The 18,251-nt window shown below is 45.2% G+C and overlaps 1 protein-coding gene and 1 pseudogene across 1 annotated transcript in view; one reads left to right on the forward strand and one right to left on the reverse strand.

Annotated features, from left to right (window-relative positions):
• The window catches only part of LOC120027865 (transcriptional activator GLI3-like), a 167,536-nt gene extending 157,744 nt beyond the window's left edge, over positions 1-9,792 (reverse strand). The window contains exon 1 of the mRNA XM_038972946.1: positions 9,427-9,792. The gene's annotated coding sequence lies outside the window, so the exon portion shown is untranslated. The remainder of the gene's footprint in view (positions 1-9,426) is intronic.
• A 3,476-nt stretch (positions 9,793-13,268) lies between these two features.
• LOC120028183 lies at positions 13,269-13,421 on the forward strand (annotated as a pseudogene).
• Positions 13,422-18,251: the final 4,830 nt, after the last annotated feature.

Raw genomic sequence — 18,251 nt, forward strand, 5'->3', positions numbered from 1 at the left:
TTCCAAGTGTGAAACAAAAACGTACCCCTAAACTCAAAGGGGACATACAGACTGCTCCAAAATGGCTCCCAAAAGAAAAGACCACAAATAAACATGGGGAAGAAGACTTACAATGGCAGCCTTCTCGGGCCCTGGAGCAGTCGTCAGTCAGGAAGCTAACTAACATCTGGCTGTGTTTAAGCATTCAGCTGTTTGCGTCGCCGCCTCAAATAAATTCTGGGGGCAGTAAAGCCATCGCTTAGGACACCTCCTAAACATACACTCTTACTACTTGGTGAACACTCGCTCACCTCCCCCTCTCCACTGCATTCCTCCACACCAGGGTCATATTCATTAGGGCACAAACCTTTTAAAACATTTTGCAACGGGATACAAAATGTGCGTTTCTTGTCTGTCTATTGGACAGGTACAGGTTGTCCCTCCGTGTATTATTCTATTTTAGTGCACAATGAACACAACCCAGGGCTCCAGTGAACATGCTAACACACACAAATAAAAGCGCTGAGGAGGAGGCCTTAATTGGCGAGTTAAATGGGTGCCGGGGGTTAATTGGGAAACATGGTGAGCAGCTGGCACCGTGCTGGAGGTTAAGACAGGGATAATAAGTTCACCCTTTGCATGGGAGACAGTTAGTGATGAATCAGATCAGAGGAACAGTGTACTGTAATCATCCCCCCTCTCTTTGCTCTTGTTCTTTTCTCATTCTCTCTCTTTTCTGACAGGCAGAGACAGTCTGGCTCGCAGCTATACAATCTGGCACCTATCACACACAGGACTAGTTGGCAGTCACGGGAGAGGTTCTCCCGCGTTCACACACACACACACACACTCAAGCTAATCACTCACAAGCACAATAACTCTTACCTCTAGGACATGGATCTACTTTATCAGTTTAATTTTCAATGTATGTAAATGTTTTCCACAATGTAGGTGTGTAAATGGCTTATTAGGCTGTGTTAGCTGGTTTGCATTGATCTCTATGCCAGAGGGAGAAATAGGAAACTAGATCAGCGCTCTGCTCATATATACTGAGCTGAACCATAATCACATCCCTGCTTGTATCAATAAAGGCAACATTAACATATACCACCTCAAACACACTAAACCGTCCACCCGGACTCAGTATAAATACACACAAAACTCTACTGGATTACAGTGTAATCAAGCCCATATGTAATGGTCGGTATAACTTTGTGATTTTCTCTGAAGTCTCAAAATTGTGCCTGTCACTACAACTAGAATTCCACTAAATAATAAAACCCATAGAGGAACTATTGGACCAACAGTTGTTTATTCTCCTACTTGTGAACCCATAAAAAAAAAACTATGAATATAAAAAAAACACAAGCCCATATAAACTGTGTAAGAGTAGAAAGAGTGCTGATCGAGGATCAGTTACCCCTGATCTTATTCATTATGAGCTAAATGGTTAAACTGATCCTAAGTCAGCATTCCTACTCTGAGACTCAGTACGGTGGCAGAGGGACTGTTTGGGGTTGAAGGTGGCACAGGTAGAGTCATAGGCAGTAATGGAAGGAGACAGGGAACTATAAAGCCACACAAAAGCCAAGCTTTATAAATAATTCCTAAAGCTAACAGGATCCCTTGTATGTGTGATGTGTGACTGCTGACTCCCCTCAATATACATACACCAAAGATACCGCCGACCACCTCGCATGCCTCCTTCATCAGGTAGAATAAATAATCTCATGCCATCCCTTGGTTCTGGATAGGACAGACCAGTTAGGAACCACTCATTTAGGAAAACCTAAGATAATGTAAGACAGGAAAAAATGTCTTCTAGCGTTGCAAATTTAACCCAGTTTGGAGAAATACACACTCTCTCTCTCTCTCACACTCACACACACACACACATGATGCAGGCGGGCAAAGCAGCACACCGGAGACCTGTCTTGTAAATCTCTTTGTGAAAGCAGCTTTGGGGGGAAGACAGGGGCTTACATACTGAGCCCTGAGGTAGAGCTATAGACTCCACACCTCTAACGTTCTCTCTCCTTCTTCCACACTCTCCTTTCTCTCCCTTTCTCAAACACATACACCCATACAAAAAATAATTCTCCCTTTTCTTTCTCTCTCGCTCCCTCCCCTTCTCTTTTTCACACACTCTACCGTACTCATTCTCTCTCTTCTAGTTCTCTCTCTCTCTCTCCGTCCGACTAGCAGTCCCTGCTCCAAAGCAGCATTGGTTGGTCCCACTGCCCTGCAGGCTCCACTAGCACCGCAGTGACTAATGTCCTGCCTTAGCTCAGACAATGAGTTTGGGACGGAGCCGGGAAAGTGTTGGGGAGGGGGGAAAAAACAGCCGTGCACCTTTGACTAATGGAACCCTTCGCACTCCCCTGCTCGCTAAGGGAGGCTTTACAGTGTCGCGCGACACTCTCAACGTCCTCTGAGGCCCGGCTGGGACCTGCGGAGCAGCTAGGCTTATGGGAAAGGGGAACATAATGAATTCTTTGGGAAGTCCAGCCCTGGCTTTTTTTCTTCATGAATAAGATATATTTCCAAAGCATGTCGACCTCTCTTAATAAAAACACCAGTCAGGCCTGAAATAGCCAAACGACGGTTTAGGGGCACATATACACATTCATATTTTTGTTGCTCAATACATTTCTGAGGCCCACTTTTATTCCCCGGGCCAGGCCTGTCGGAGTCAGGGTAGTGTAAATAAAATCAAATGTTATTGGCCGCGTACACATCGTTTGCAGATGTTATCGCAGGTGCAGTGAAACGCTTTTGTTTCCAGCTACGACGGTGCAGAAACACTGGACATTAAGATAAGAGTGTCTGCTAAATGACAAAAATGCTCATGTAAAACAATACGAAACAATGCACACAAGTAAAAAAAAATAAAAATGAAAAGAAAGAAATCAAGAAATATCCGAACGAGCAATGTCAGAGTCCAGAATATAAATATATATATGTATATGATATATATATATGTATATGATGGTGTGTGTATAAACAGTATGGACAGTATGGATATTTATATATGAATAGAAAGATGTGTACACCAGTACGTAAATAGGATGAGCCTTGACTAGAATACATTATATACATATGAAGTGGGTAAAACAGCATGTAAACATTATTAAAGTGACCAGTGTCAATAGTCTCTACGTTGCAGGGAAGGGGCCCGCCCTGAGGTTTCCTCTGGCAGGTAGGGCAGCCTCGATGACAGACCATCATTTCAAATGGCTGGAGTCCGCCCCCCCCCCCCCCCCCCCCCCCCCCGCCCCTCTCTCTCTCTTTTCAAGGATCTAAAAACTCCTGGATCCCCCCACCTCCACCTCCCTCCCACCCTGCAAGGACCTGGGCTTTGTCTAAAAAATAAGCAGAGGAGAGGAATACCGCCGTCCACACCCTCCGCCCTTCCAACCCCTGCGAGAAGTATTATAGCCCCCTCTCTCTCCTTCCCGCTCTCTCGCTATCGCTGATTAGCCTTCAAATGACATCCTGACAAAAGAGGCCTTCTTTCAAGTCAGGCAAGAAATTTGCTCCGATAGTAGTGTTCCCCTTTTGAGAAGAGGGGAATGGGGTTCACAATCCCTGCAACAGAGGACAGAAGTGAAGGGGTAGGGGGAGAAGGGGGAGAAGAGGGGATGAGGCACGCATTTAAACATGTTTGCAGAAGGGAGGGAGAAAGTCGGCCTGAACTTCATGCATGTATTAACCTTGGGATTTGCATTTGACATTGAAACCATGTCCCCCTCCTCAACCCCCAGGTTTCACTAAGATAACCAGGCCAGCATGGGGCACTGCACCTACATACATATTAAAACAACTTTACCATTGTTATGTGTACCAGAACAGTATGAGCTATACAACTAAAGAATTCCAAACAGATATTTATGAAATTGATATTAGTAATTAATTTATTTTCCCCAGTGAATTTTATTGTATTTTCCTTATTGTAAATCATTTTTCATACACTTTTGGGGTGTACATTTTTTTTTACTCCATTCAGTCTCAATCACAATAATCAGAGACCCTTCAATCAACCTCTCTGGCAGTGCTTCTGTGTGTGTGCGTGCATGTGTGCGCCTGTCTGAGCCTGTGCAAGTGTGTGCGTGTCTTAGTGCAGCAGCCTGACACATGGCTTTCCACATACACAAAGAAACCAGGATGAGGAGGTGGAGGTGACAGATCATTGTTCACAGTGATCTGGCCGCCTCATCTGTCCCCTGGCCATCACCACGCTCCCTGGACGAGGAGGGAGAGCGGGCCCCCTTACGGATGCCACAACTAGCTCCCATCAAGCCCATGACACAATGCCACATAACAATAACAGACCCGAACCCGGGGAATTCGGGAACTACGTCACCACTTTCCCAGCTCAGCATCTCAACTTTATACAGCCCCGCCACAAGCAAATGGGCCTGCAGCTTACTTCACCCCTTGCTGCCATACTCACACTGCAGCCGTAAAGACGCTTTTACGGCGGCTCATGGCAAACAGAGGAGACGGGCGCCGTCAAGCGACGTCGTCACCCAGGCGCGACCTGCCTCCGTTTGTACTCGAGTGTGTGGGAAAAGAAAACGCAGGCACTCACTGACACGCTCTGGGGTTCACAGTCCTGTCATCCAGGACTACTAGCTCTCCTTCACTCCTGTATTCATCTTCATTTTTCCCCCCCCAGACTAAATTCTCTCTCTCTGGGGGGTTGACCAGGCTAATTGGTTGGTCCAGTCTGAGTGAGACCAAAGCCCTGGAAAACAAAACATCACTCTGACTCAGCCTCTGGTAAGGCAGCTTGAGCTCTGGCTTCTTTTCTCATTTCTTATTTCCTGAAGAAAGAATACTGGCAACTCTGCTTGCACGCTCCTCTCTGTCTGTGTGTGTGTGTGTGTGTGAGTGAGTGAAATATGTCTATGATGATGATGGGGATATTTTATGCAGAGGTGCATTTGCATTTTTAAAAACATGCATATGGAGTAAGAGTACATTTGTGAGCCTCTGAGTATGGTGTGGAGCTGACTATGCATTTCATTACATGCGTCTCTCTCGCACCCCCCTGTAAGCGGCAGGTAGCCTAGTGGTTAGAGCGCTGGGCCAGTAACCTAAAGGCTGCAAGTTGGAATCCCCGAGCCAACAAGGTGAAACATTTGTCGATGTGCGCTTGAGCAAGGCATTTAACCGCAATTGCTCCAGGGTCCCCATTGATAATGTCAGACCCTGGCCATGACCCCACTCTCCGAGGGTTTCTCAGGGGCAGATGGGATATGCAAAATACACATTTCCAATTCACAGATGCTTATTAATACACACTTGTACATGTGTGAAATGTGACAAATATAAGCACCCACCAAATTATTATTATCAGATTACCCACCCCCTCACTGTGCAAAGACGTGCCCAGTGAAAGGTGCCTTAAGTGGGACTCCTTGAATCAGGGAATGGGGGTGAATGGGGTCCCGCTCTAGGACGCTGCTGGTGAAGGTGAAGGGGAGCAGGAACACATAGCATATTAAATCGGCCGGCAGAGGCTGGGTACGTCCATGCGGAGAGCTAGGAGAGCCAGATCTGAGGCATGCCCTGAAGGGATGGCTGGGCCTGGGGATTAGGAGGGCCAAGGAGAAGCCCCTCATGCTGAGCCGTGCCTCGCGCACGCCTGCCTGCCTCCTCCTTCTCGCCGCTCACACGCAAATGCATCCAGACACTTTGATGTAGACTACACTCAGCGGCATACTGCCACGGCCCCAACTTTTTACAAGGAGGTGAAGGAGTCACTCACACGTCACACACACACACACACACACCTCTGTCTCTTGTCTCGCTGCCTTTTTTCTCTCAATGTCTCTCTCTCTCTCCGTTCTCTTTCTTTTCCCCACTGTAACTTTTCCATTTGATGTCAATATATCAAAGTTCAGAATCATCAAAGTGAAGGATTCCTATTGGGGGCCATCTATTCATGTAGCGTCTATATTCACAGGGCAGCGTTGGCGAATCAAATCACTTAGGGGAAAGATTCCAAACTTTGATTGGGTAACCATTGTGATAGTGTGTTTATTTATTTCTGCCCAACATGCTCTAAATAGCTGAGGTAACGGTGCCTCTCCTCACCTGCTAATGTAAACTGTGGTTTGTGGGATAGAAGTACTTAGCGCTCTGCTAAAGAGTTGAGCCTCCATTGAAAGACACAGATAAACCTTTCATCATATTAACATCTGTGACCGGCTATAACAACCTTGGAGTACCACAAAAGAAATCACACACTATATCTGCCACACACCGACGTATCCACAACACAACAAACCAAAAATGTGAATAAACGCACAAAGAAAAGCCTTGGTACACGTTACCTTAGATTAAATCAACTTCCCCTAGATTACCCTCATAGAACAATACACTTGGTACCTCTGAGTGTGTCTTTATTGAGTCTCATTACCACAACAACAGACGTCATTAGGGCCTCATGCATACACACCTTTTAACAGGTATTCTTCCTCTAGGATGTAAAAGAGCCTAAAGACAAAAGGCCCCCTAGAATAGTAGATTTGAGAGGCGCTTAATTTAAGGGTAATAGTGTGTCATCTTTGTGCATTAACATCTGCTTGTGTAACAGGCCCCATTTTGGGCAAGTTAGAAAGGTCAGGAGATCACTGCCTGGTGTTTCGCAGCTATGCATAATTGAATGTAAAGGTATGCTAATATAGAGATAAAGCGCTGCTCTGCTATCAGAAGGGCTGAGGAGGAATTGGGAGGGAGGGATACGGGTTATCCGTGACTTTCTTTCCCTATCTGTGGTACTGTGAGTTAAAAATTGTTCCCTTCATCAGGCGGGCATTGATTCATGTTGGCCGGTGAAGAAGAAAAAAAATGGCTTCTTCATTGAGCCTTTTTTAAACATTGTGTGTATTTATTACTGTTACTGAGTCATTTGACATGCAGTGCTTGTTTTGTAAAATTGCACCTGTTCAAGTGAAGCTACAGCCCCTAGCTGAGCTCCGTTCTGTTTCGGAGATGTCAAACAGTAACGCCATACATATTTATATTACTGAGTGTGTTCATCAGATATCATTCATATTTAATATGATTAAATCATCAAATATATCCAGCTCCATACACATATAGGCATGTACTTAGAGCCAATCTGTGGTTATTTCTGAACACTGTTTTCTCGTGGAAAATATCAGCCATCCATTAAGGCTAATCAGAGCTTAAATTAATATAATTACGTTTAATGTTGCTTTGGTGATCATTAAATCTGGGGGTAAGCAATCACACATTCATCATGAAAAATGCACTCTGTCATAGAGCTTTCTGTCCACCATGAATCACTACAAAAATAAAACTTAATATCAAAATACCAGAAATGTATAAATTGAAGTATGTTTATTAAGTCCATTGCATCCTCACTAAATAAAATAACAGATGATAGTTTTAAAATGCAGGTAGGCCTTATCAAATTGAGGTGTAACATTTGGATTTTTGCAAGCCAAAAACTTTCTCTTGATTAAAATACATACCTGAAAGGCAAAAATGATAATGATAATGATAAAATGACATTTAGATTTCGTTTCGTGGATAGATAAGGATAACAATGAACCATATTACTCTAGCAAACACTAGTTTTGATTAGGAACAATAATCTATTGAGATATTGAGACTTAAGCTAAAATATAGGTTTATGGCTTCCTCGATGTTCATACTCTAACCAAATATTATTTCATAAAACATAGTTGGGGGGGGGGGGGGTCCATTATCAATTAAATGATTAAATACTAAGCATATGATTTAAAAATAGTGCATAAAGATTTGGGATCATGCAAAAAAAAAATGTGCGTAAAAACGGTCACTAAATTTAGTGGGTTAAAGGCCTATGTTCTTGTCATTTTTCTTTCCTTCTATTTAAACGCAGCACAAGAGAGATCTCATAGGGGCCTAAAACTGGCCAGTCCAGATGATCATGTTCTTAACCCGAGGTTAAAAAGAAATAAAAACTTTAATCTGCACAAACTATTAACATTTTGTTGTTTTGCATTCAAACCTTTACTGCCAGTTACTGTAGATCTCCGTTAATAATTTGCCAAGTGTCAAAGAAGGTTTGTCTGAGCCGTCACCGCACGGCTAAACGCCTCGAACCCTTGTCGTTTGTATAGCGGCGTGAAACCCGAGACACAAACGGTCCACCAGTCACTCACACCGAATCTGACAAGCAGATAAAATGTGGAACAGCTGGCTGGGAGCAGAAGGAAAAGTTTAAAACAAATATCTACACATGTGAAGGCACGCTGCCATGATACATAGCCTAACTGACCGAAAAATACATACGAGAAAAAAAAACGAAATGGATAAAAGACAACAAAAAAACGCCAAGCATAATAAGTAGGTCTAATTATAAATCAGGTCAATACAATATTAAGGGAAAGTAATCCAAATGTGGACGCGCGAATATAAGGGCTTTCCAAAAGTAGCCTCTAGTGTAGGCTACTTAAACAGAGAAATTCAATTTTCTATTGTGAACTGTTCCATTTCATTTGATAAAACCTAGTTGATTTTCTATTGTCAAACACGATGGGCCTTACAATGCTCATTATATAGGTCTACATGCCTGTATAATCGTTAAACTGTGCCTATGGCATTGTAAAATAAACGTGAGCTTACTTTCATAGTTTGATTGTAGAAATAGGGACTTCGTTGGTTGCATTATATTTTTTGTGAATAGGCTATGTGATTCTGAACAATAGTCTATAAAGTATAGTACATCAATCCAGGCATAACCCATATTAGGCCTAATGGATAAGAGACTGAATCGATAACATGGTAAAATCCTGCTGAAATGTGATCACATGTGAATACGCATGCCTCCCATGCGTGTCTTTGGGCAAAAGTCCAGTAGAGGAAGTTTTTTGTGTTAGTATTGGAAGTTCCAAAAGAAGTTTCAGCCAATATCACAATTCTCAGCAATGCAATTACTTTTGCATTCAAGTGTATCCAATACACAAAATTAAAATGTATAAACCTTCCATTAAATAACCTTTAAACACACCTTTAAATCAGATTTACGGGAATAAGAACCATTGCCAAGTGTCTATCACCTTCTAAGAAAATGCATCAGTTTCGAAAATGTGCAATGGGTCAACTTGTAACTTTAAAGAAAGTAGACAACATCCAGCAAAATATGTAGTGTTAGTATACATGTTACGTTGTGTCTAAAGTAGTTTATGTTGCGCAAGTGAGTATATTAGTGAATAGGTTGGGTTTTCATACTATTTTCTGTTTATATATCATCACCCCCCCCCCCCCCCTCCGATTTGTGGACTTCTATGATTTATTTTAAACGTGATACCTCTCGACAGTTTTTGAAATAAACTTGTTTTCTCTTTAACATGTTCAAAGCCAGCAAATCACAAAATGTTCGAAGGAAACAGTTCATTATGACTCGTTGTGTTTTTTTGCACTTACGTGTTCGAATGATGTTTCCCCTCCTATAATTCTTGAACTTTTTTTGTCTTCTCGTAAGTGAAGTCTTTTTTCGCTTGTTTGCAGATGTGCTTCTAAGTGACTATGTGACTCCGTTGCAACTCCAACTCCGCTCTGCCAGACTTTTCCTTCTTCTCCGCGTCTTTCTTCTTTTCACAGTTTGCTGAATAGAGCGAAAACTGAGCTAATACCGCGAACCTCCCTACATACCTGCCCGATATCAGATATTAAACCTGTATGAATAAGAAAACATGTGTTTTCAAAAACTCGTGGACTGTTGGTATTACATTAAGTATGCTTTTCGAAGAGAATAGGGTGAAATGTGGAAATCCAGCTTCTCTTTCCTTGCCTGACTCCTCCCTTGTATTCTCCCTTCAGATCGGTCTCCCTCGCTCTCTACCTCCCTCCCTTTCTATTCTCCCCCCGTTCCCCCTCCCTGCCTTTCGCCTCTCTGCTCCGGGCCGCAATTTACTGAGACGGTGCAGACACGGTTGGAACGAATGAACTGTTGTACGGTACCAGTCCCACAAAATTGCAAAGGATCGGCAAATACTCACATAGTTCACTTAGCTGCCTCTACTTTAGGATGAAGTTTGTGATCTTTAGTGCCAGTATTGTCTTGTTATTCTTAATACTTTCATCAACACCAGTGGCCCAGAATCCAGTGGCTATAACAAAACTGTATTCAATTGCGTTTAGGCCTATTTATTCTTCACCCAAACAATAATGCAGCATTATAAATAAGCAGGATAAGGTGAGTATGGTTTTATTTAGTATGAGTTAATTTCATTAATCATACAAACATCCTATGAATATGAATATTATTCAATCATAAAGTATCTGTTATGAATAATTAATGTTATTTAAGCATGAGCAGTGGTGGAAAAAGTACTCATACTTGAGTAAAAGTAAAGATACCTTCATAGAAAATGACTCAAGTAAAAGTGAAAGTCACCCAGTAAAATACTAATTGAGTAGATGTCTAAAAGTATTTGTTTGTATATACACTTAAGTATCAAAAGTAAATGTAGTTGCTAAAATATACTTAAGTATTAAAAGTAAAAGTACAAATCATTAAAAATGTCTTATATTAAGCAAACCAGATGGCACAATTTTCTTGTTTTTATTTATTTACAGATAGCCAGGGTCACACTCCAACACTCCGACATCATTTAAAAACAAAGCATTTGTGTTTAGTAAGTCCATCAGATCAGAGGCAGTAGGGATGACCAGGGATGTTCTCTTGATAAGTGTGCGAATTGGACCATTTTCTGTCCTGCTAAGCATTCAAAATGTAACAAGTACTTTTGGGTGTCACGGAAAATGTATGGAGTAAAAAGTACATAATTTTCTTTCGAAATGTAGTGAAGTAAAAGTAAAAGATGTCAAAAAATATAAATAATAAAGTAAAGTACAAATACCCCAAAAAACTACTTAAGTAGTACTTTAAAGTATTGCTACTTAAGTACTTCACACCACTGAGCATAAATTATCTGTTTGCATTTAGTTGTGGGTTGAATGCTATTCCAATAAGTACATAAGTATCCTTCTTTCTTCTTCTCTCTCCCAAACCTGGAGTGTGGGTCACTGTGGCTCAGCTCTCTAAACCTGGAGTGTGGGTCACTGTGGCTCAGCTCTCTAAACCTGGAGTGTGGGTCACTGTGGCTCAGCTCTCTAAACCTGGAGTGTGGGTCACTGTGGCTCAGCTCTCTAAACCTAGAGTGTGGGTCACTGTGGCTCAGCTCTCTAAACCTGGAGTGTGGGTCACTGTGGCTCAGCTCTCTAAACCTAGAGTGTGGGTCACTGTGGCTCAGCTCTCTAAACCTGGAGTGTGGGTCACTGTGGCTCAGCTCTCTAAACCTGGAGTGTGGGTCGCTGTGGCTCAGCTCTCTAAACCTGGAGTGTGGGTCGCTGTGGCTCAGCTCTCTAAACCTGGAGTGTAGATCACTGTGGCTCAGCTCTCTAAACCTAGAGTGTGGGTCACTGTGGCTCAGCTCTCTAAACCTGGAGTGTGGGTCACTGTGGCTCAGCTCTCTAAACCTGGAGTGTGGGTCACTGTGGCTCAGCTCTCTAAACCTGGAGTGTGGGTCACTGTGGCTCAGCTCTCTAAACCTGGAGTGTAGATCACTGTGGCTCAGCTCTCTAAACCTAGAGTGTGGGTCACTGTGGCTCAGCTCTCTAAACCTAGAGTGTGGGTCACTGTGGCTCAGCTCTCTAAACCTAGAGTGTGGGTCACTGTGGCTCAGCTCTCTAAACCTAGAGTGTGGGTCACTGTGGCTCAGCTCTCTAAACCTGGAGTGTAGATCACTGTGGCTCAGCTCTCTAAACCTAGAGTGTGGGTCACTGTGGCTCAGCTCTCTAAACCTAGAGTGTGGGTCGCTGTGGCTCAGCTCTCTAAACCTAGAGTGTGGGTCGCTGTGGCTCAGCTCTCTAAACCTAGAGTGTGGGTCACTGTGGCTCAGCTCTCTAAACCTAGAGTGTGGGTCGCTGTGGCTCAGCTCTCTAAACCTAGAGTGTGGGTCACTGTGGCTCAGCTCTCTAAACCTAGAGTGTGGGTCACTGTGGCTCAGCTCTCTAAACCTAGAGTGTGGGTCGCTGTGGCTCAGCTCTCTAAACCTAGAGTGTGGGTCACTGTGGCTCAGCTCTCTAAAACTGGAGTGTGGGTCACAGTGGCTCAGCTCTCTAAACCTGGAGTGTGGGTCACTGTGGCTCAGCTCTCTAAAACTGGAGTGTGGGTCACAGTGGCTCAGTTCTCTAAACCTGGAGTGTGGTCACTGTGGCTCAGCTCTCTAAACCTGTCATGCCTGCTCCCGCTCTCCCTCTCTGGCGGTGAGGGCGCCAGGCTGCCCTTAATTACGCACACCTGTCACCATCATTACGCGCAGCACTGCTCATTAGACTCACCTGGACTCCTTCCCTTTGTTGATTGCCCCGTTTATTTCTGTTTGTTCCTCCGTTGGTTCCCTGTGTCAGCATTAATGCCGTTGTGTTCATGTCCAGACGCTGTCCTGTCCTATTTCATGTTCGTGTTTCATTAAATGTTCACTCCCTGTACCTGCTTCTCGTCTCCACCGTTGATCTTCACAGAATGCTGACACCACTAAAATAAGCATCAGGGGGTTTTGGTTTTTGTTTTGGTTGGTGACGTCGGGTCCAGGTACCATCGCCGATGGAACCGGGGGTGCCTCAGCTAGCTGGTCGGGCTTAGAGTAGGTACACATGGTTACGTAACAGCCTACTGCAATTACACATTCAACCTGCTCTGGGTTTTCCCAATATAAACTCCCATTCACGAATGAAGGGGAATTATGTGATGTGTCTAGCTTCTTATGGTAGGGAAACTGACGATTTATGAGGAGGAAAGTCACGCTGCGGAAAGTGGGCGTTTGGTCCCCTGGGCCAGCCTTCTGAATGAGACCTAATGTTATGGTAAGGAGGGGGAAAAGGTTTCCTGTAGTGTTAGGTATGATCAATATACAATCAATATACAGGGACATTATGTAGTAAGAGAGGTCTAAAGGATCTGTATCAATCAATGAAAATGTGCAAAATCCCCAGTTAATCATTTAAGCAGGATTTGACGGTGTGTGTGTGTGGTCAAGAGGTCATTTTATCCTAAATAGCACCCTATGCCCTATGGGTCCTGGTCAAAAGTAATGCCCTATAAAGGGAATAGGGTGCCATTTGGGACGTATCTGTAGACCACTGGACAACGTGATCTAGATCTAGACCTACAGTAGATCATTCTGTTTATGTATCACAACAACAGAGCATGTCACTGTCATTGCTATATGTTGTAGAGACACCACAGAAATGCAGTTGATATATTTACTTGGCAGGGGAGACACCTTGGTTACGAAAGAGGTTCACCTAGGACGAAGCTCGGCCGTGCTGACCCCATGCGAATTGAATTCCCCAGATGTGGGAATCTTGACTCCATAAGTTATGGTAGTGGGGAATTGCATCACGGTCTCCACTAAGAAGAAGGGGGGGAAATACCAATGAAATGCAGTTGCTTCAAGCAGGATCATGGTCAAATCAATGTTCCCTGTAACAATTTCTTTCCAATTGTGATTTTTAAAGCATTGTTATCCAGTGTATCGCATAGAGAGAGTCTTTACCTATATAGATCATTATGACTTACATACAGTTGAAGTCAGAAGTTTACATACTTAGGTTGGAGTCATTAAAAGTCATTTTTCAACCACTCCACAAATTTCTTGTTAACAAACTATAGTTTTGGCAAGTCGGTTAGGACATTGCTTTGTGCATGACACAAGTAATTTTTCCAACAATTGTTTACAGACAGATTATTTCACTTATAATTCACTGTATCACAATTCCAGTGGGTCAGAAGTTTACATACACTAAATTGACTGTGCCTTTTAACAGCTTGGAAAATTCCAGAAAATGATGTCATGGCTTTAGAAGCTTCTGATAGGCTAATTGACAACATTTGAGTCAATTGGAGGTGTACCTGTGGATGTATTTCAAGGCCTACCTTCAAACTCAGTGCCTCTTTGCTTGACATCATGGGAAAATCAAAAGAAATCAGCCAAGACCTCATAAAAAAAATTGTCGACCTCCACAAGTCTGGTTCATCCTTGGGAGCAATTTCCAAATGCCTGAAGGTACCACGTTCATCTGTACAAACAATAGTATGCGAGTATAAACACCATGGGACCACGCAGCCATCATACCGCTCAGGAAGGAGACACGTTCTGTCTCCTAGAGATAAACACTGTCACGGCTGTCCTCGCTGACAGAAGGTGTGGACCAAAACGCAGAGTGGTTAGTGTTCATTCTTTTAATAAAAGTCAACAAAACACTTCAAAATACAAAAACAACCAACGTGACAAAACCGAAACCGTCCTGTGTGGCAACAAAACCTCCACAGGAACAAACACCCACAAAACACAAGTGAAACCCTGGCTGCCTTAGTATGATTCTCAATCAGGGACAACGATTCACAGCTGTCTCTGATTGAGAATCATACCAGGCCGAACACAAAATCCCAACATAGAAAAACACACATAGACAACCCACCCCAACTCACGCCCTGACCAACTAAATAAATAAAAGGAAAAAGGAACAATAGGTCAGGAACGTGACATAACCCCCCCCTTAAGGTGCGAACTCCGGGCGCACCAGCATAAAGTCTAGGGGAGGGTCTGGGTGGGCGTCTGTCCACGGTGGCGGCTCTGGCGCTGGTCGTGGTCCCCACCCCACCATAGTCAACCCCCGCTTCCGTGGCCTCCTCCCAATATCCACCCTCCATGTCAATCCCACTATTCCAAAGAGCAGTAACAGACTGAGGGGCAGCACCGGACTGAGGGGCAGTACCGGACTGAGGGGCAGCACCGGACTGAGGGGCAGCACCGGACTGAGGGGCAGTACCGGACTGAGGGGCAGTACCGGATTGAGGGGCAGCACCGGACTGAGGGGCGGATCCTGGCTGGCTGGCTCTGGCGGATCCTGGCTGGCGGAAGGCTCTAGCGGATCCTGGCTGGCGGAAGGCTCTGGCGGATCCTGGCTGGCGGAAGGCTCTGGCGGATCCTGGCTGGCGGAAGGCTCTGGCGGATCCTGGCTGGCGGAAGGCTCTGGCGGATCCTGGCTGGCTGGCGGAAGGCTCTGGCGGATCCTGGCTGGCTGGCTCTGGCGGATCCTGGCTGGCTGGCTCTGGCGGATCCTGGCTGGCTGGCTCCGGCAGCTCCTGGCTGGCTGGCAGCTCCTGGCTTGCTGGCTCTGGCTGGTCCTGGCTGGACGGCTCTGGCTGGTCCTGGCTGGACGGCTCTGGCTGGTCCTGGCTGGACGGCTCTGGCTGGTCCTGGCTGGACGGCTCTGGCTGGTCCTGGCTGGACGGCTCTGAAGGCTCGGAACAGACGGGCAGCGCTGGGCAGGCAGACAGTTCAGACCACGCTGGGCAGGCAGACAGTTCAGGCAGCGCTGAGCAGGCAAGCAGCGCAGGCGGCGTTGGGCAGACGGCCGACTCTGACCTGCTGAGGCGCACAGTAAGCCTGGTGCGTGGTGCCGGAACTGGAGGCACTGGGCTGGAGACACGCACCACAGGGAGAGTGCGTGGAGGAGGAACAGGGCTCTGGAAACGCACTGGAAGCCTGGTGCGTGGTGTCGGCACTGATGGTACTGGGCTGGGGTGGGAAGGTGGCGCCGGATATACCGGACCGTGAAGGAGGACACGCGCTCTTGAGCACCGAGCCTCCCCAACCCTACCAGGTTGAATGGTCCCCGTAGCCCTGCCAGTGCGGCGAGGTGGAATAGCCCGCACTGGGCTATGCAGGCGAACCGGGGACACCACCTGTAAGGCTGGTGCCATGTACGCCGGCCCGAGGAGACGTACTGGAGGCCAGATATGTTGGGCCGGCTTCATGGCACCCGGCTCGATGCCCAACCTAGCCCTCCCAGTGCGGCAAGGTGGAATAGCCCGCACTGGGCTAAGCACGCGTACTGGGGACACCGTGCACTCCACCGCATAACACGGTATCTGACCAGTACGACGCCCTCTCACTCCACGGTAAGCCCGGGGAGTTGGCTCAGGTATCCAACCCGGCTTCGCCACACTCCCCTTTAGCTCCCCCCCAAGAAATTTTTGGGTGAGCCTCTCGGGCTTCCGTGCTAGCCGCGTACCCTCATACCTCCGGTTCCTCTCTCCGGTTGCCTCTGCTCTCCTCGCTGCCTCCAGCTGTTCCCATGGGAGGCGATCCTTTCCAGCCAGGATCTCCTCCCATGTGTAGCAACCCTTGCCGTTCAAGACGTCTTCCCATGTCCATTCCTCTGTCTGTCTCTGCTGCTGTCGCTGCCCTTCTCCACTCCGCTTGGTCCGTTTGTGGTGGGTGTTTCTGTCCACGGCTGTCCTCGCTGACAGAAGGTGTGGACCAAAACGCAGAGTGGTTAGTGTTCATTCTTTTAATAAAAGTCAACAAAACACTTCAAAATACAAAAACAACCAACGTGACAAAACCGAAACCGTCCTGTGTGGCAACAAAACCTCCACAGGAACAAACACCCACAAAACACAAGTGAAACCCTGGCTGCCTTAGTATGATTCTCAATCAGGGACAACGATTCACAGCTGTCTCTGATTGAGAATCATACCAGGCCGAACACAAAATCCCAACATAGAAAAACACACATAGACAACCCACCCCAACTCACGCCCTGACCAACTAAATAAATAAAAGGAAAAAGGAACAATAGGTCAGGAACGTGACAAACACACTTTGGTGCGAAAAGTGCAAATCAATCCCAGAACAACAGCAAAAGACCTTGTGGAGATGCTGGAGGAAACAGATACAAAAGTATCTATATCCACAGTAAAACGAGTCCTATATTGACATAACCTGAAAGGCCGCTCAGCAAGAAAGAAGCCACTGCTCCAAAACCGCCATAAAAAAGCCAGACTACAGTTTGCAACTGCATATGGGGACAAAGATCGTACTTTTTGGAGAAATGTCCTTTGGTCTGATGAAACAAAAATAGAACTGTTTGGCCATAATGACCATCGATATGTTTGGAGGAAAAAGGGGGAGGCTTGCAAGCCGAAGAACACCATCTCAACCGTGAAGCACGGGGGTGGCAGCATCATGTTGTGAGGGTGCTTTTCTGCAGGAGGGACTGGTGCACTTCACAAAATAGATGGCATCATGAGGGAGGAAAATGATGTGGATATATTGAAGCAACATCTCAAGACATCAGTCAGGAAGTTAAAGCTTGGTCGCAAATGGGTCTTCCAAATGGACAATGACCCCAAGCATACTTCCAAAGTTGTGGCAAACTAGCTTAAGGACAATAAAGTCAAGGTATTGGAGTGGCCATCACAAAGCCCTGACCTCAATCCTATAGAAAATTTGTGGGCAGAACTCAAAAAGTGTGTGCGAGCAAGGAGGCCTACGAACCTGACTGGGTTACACCAGCTCTGTCAGGAGGAACGGGCCAAAATTCACCCAACTTATTGTGGGAAGCTTGTGGAAGGCTACCTGAAACGTTTGACCCAAGTTAAACAATTTAAAGGCAATGCTACCAAATACTAATTGAGTGTATGTAAACTTCTGACCCACTGGGAAAGTGATGAAAGAAATAAAAGCTGAAATAAATCATTCTCTCTACTATTATTCTGAGATTTCACATTCTTTAAAAAAGTGGTTATCCTAACTGACCTAAGACAGGGGATTCTTACTAGGATTTAATGTCAGGAATCGTGAAAAACTGAGTATAAATGCATTTGGCTAAGGTGTATGTAAACTTCCAACTTCAACTGTAGGTAATATTGACAAATTACTCTCTTGATCAACAATCAGTGTGTCATATGTTCTGATCTATACTGTATGTATGCTGTCATGGATAGCCTGTGCCTCCACAACATTTTCATTGGAATCAAATAGAGCAATAACTCTGTCTTCATCAACATTTGGCCTAGATATTCAGTTTAATGAAAGTTTGATGGAGGGAGGTACACATGTAGAAAATGTACACATAGATTGTACAGACTGAACTTTCCTCTGGGAGAAATTCAGTGAGATCTCTATTCAATCCGCATCACGGTAATTCAGCTTTGCAGCGTGATTGGAATTTAAAGGTAAACGCTGCTTATGTCGGCTCAATCGGAAATGACCTGTACATTTCTGTTGTGAAATCTGTACAGCTTCAGCTTTACAGATAGAATGTCCCTTCTTCTATTCTATTCTACAGAATTATAAGCAGCACGCATGAAGTGGCCAATCAGTGCCAGTGACAACAGCAAACCAAGCAACATAGAGTGCCTAGTCAAAGGTCCCCTGTAAAACATGGCT

The sequence above is a fragment of the Salvelinus namaycush genome, chromosome 33, assembly GCF_016432855.1.
Source record: "Salvelinus namaycush isolate Seneca chromosome 33, SaNama_1.0, whole genome shotgun sequence".
Lineage (NCBI taxonomy): Eukaryota > Metazoa > Chordata > Actinopteri > Salmoniformes > Salmonidae > Salvelinus > Salvelinus namaycush.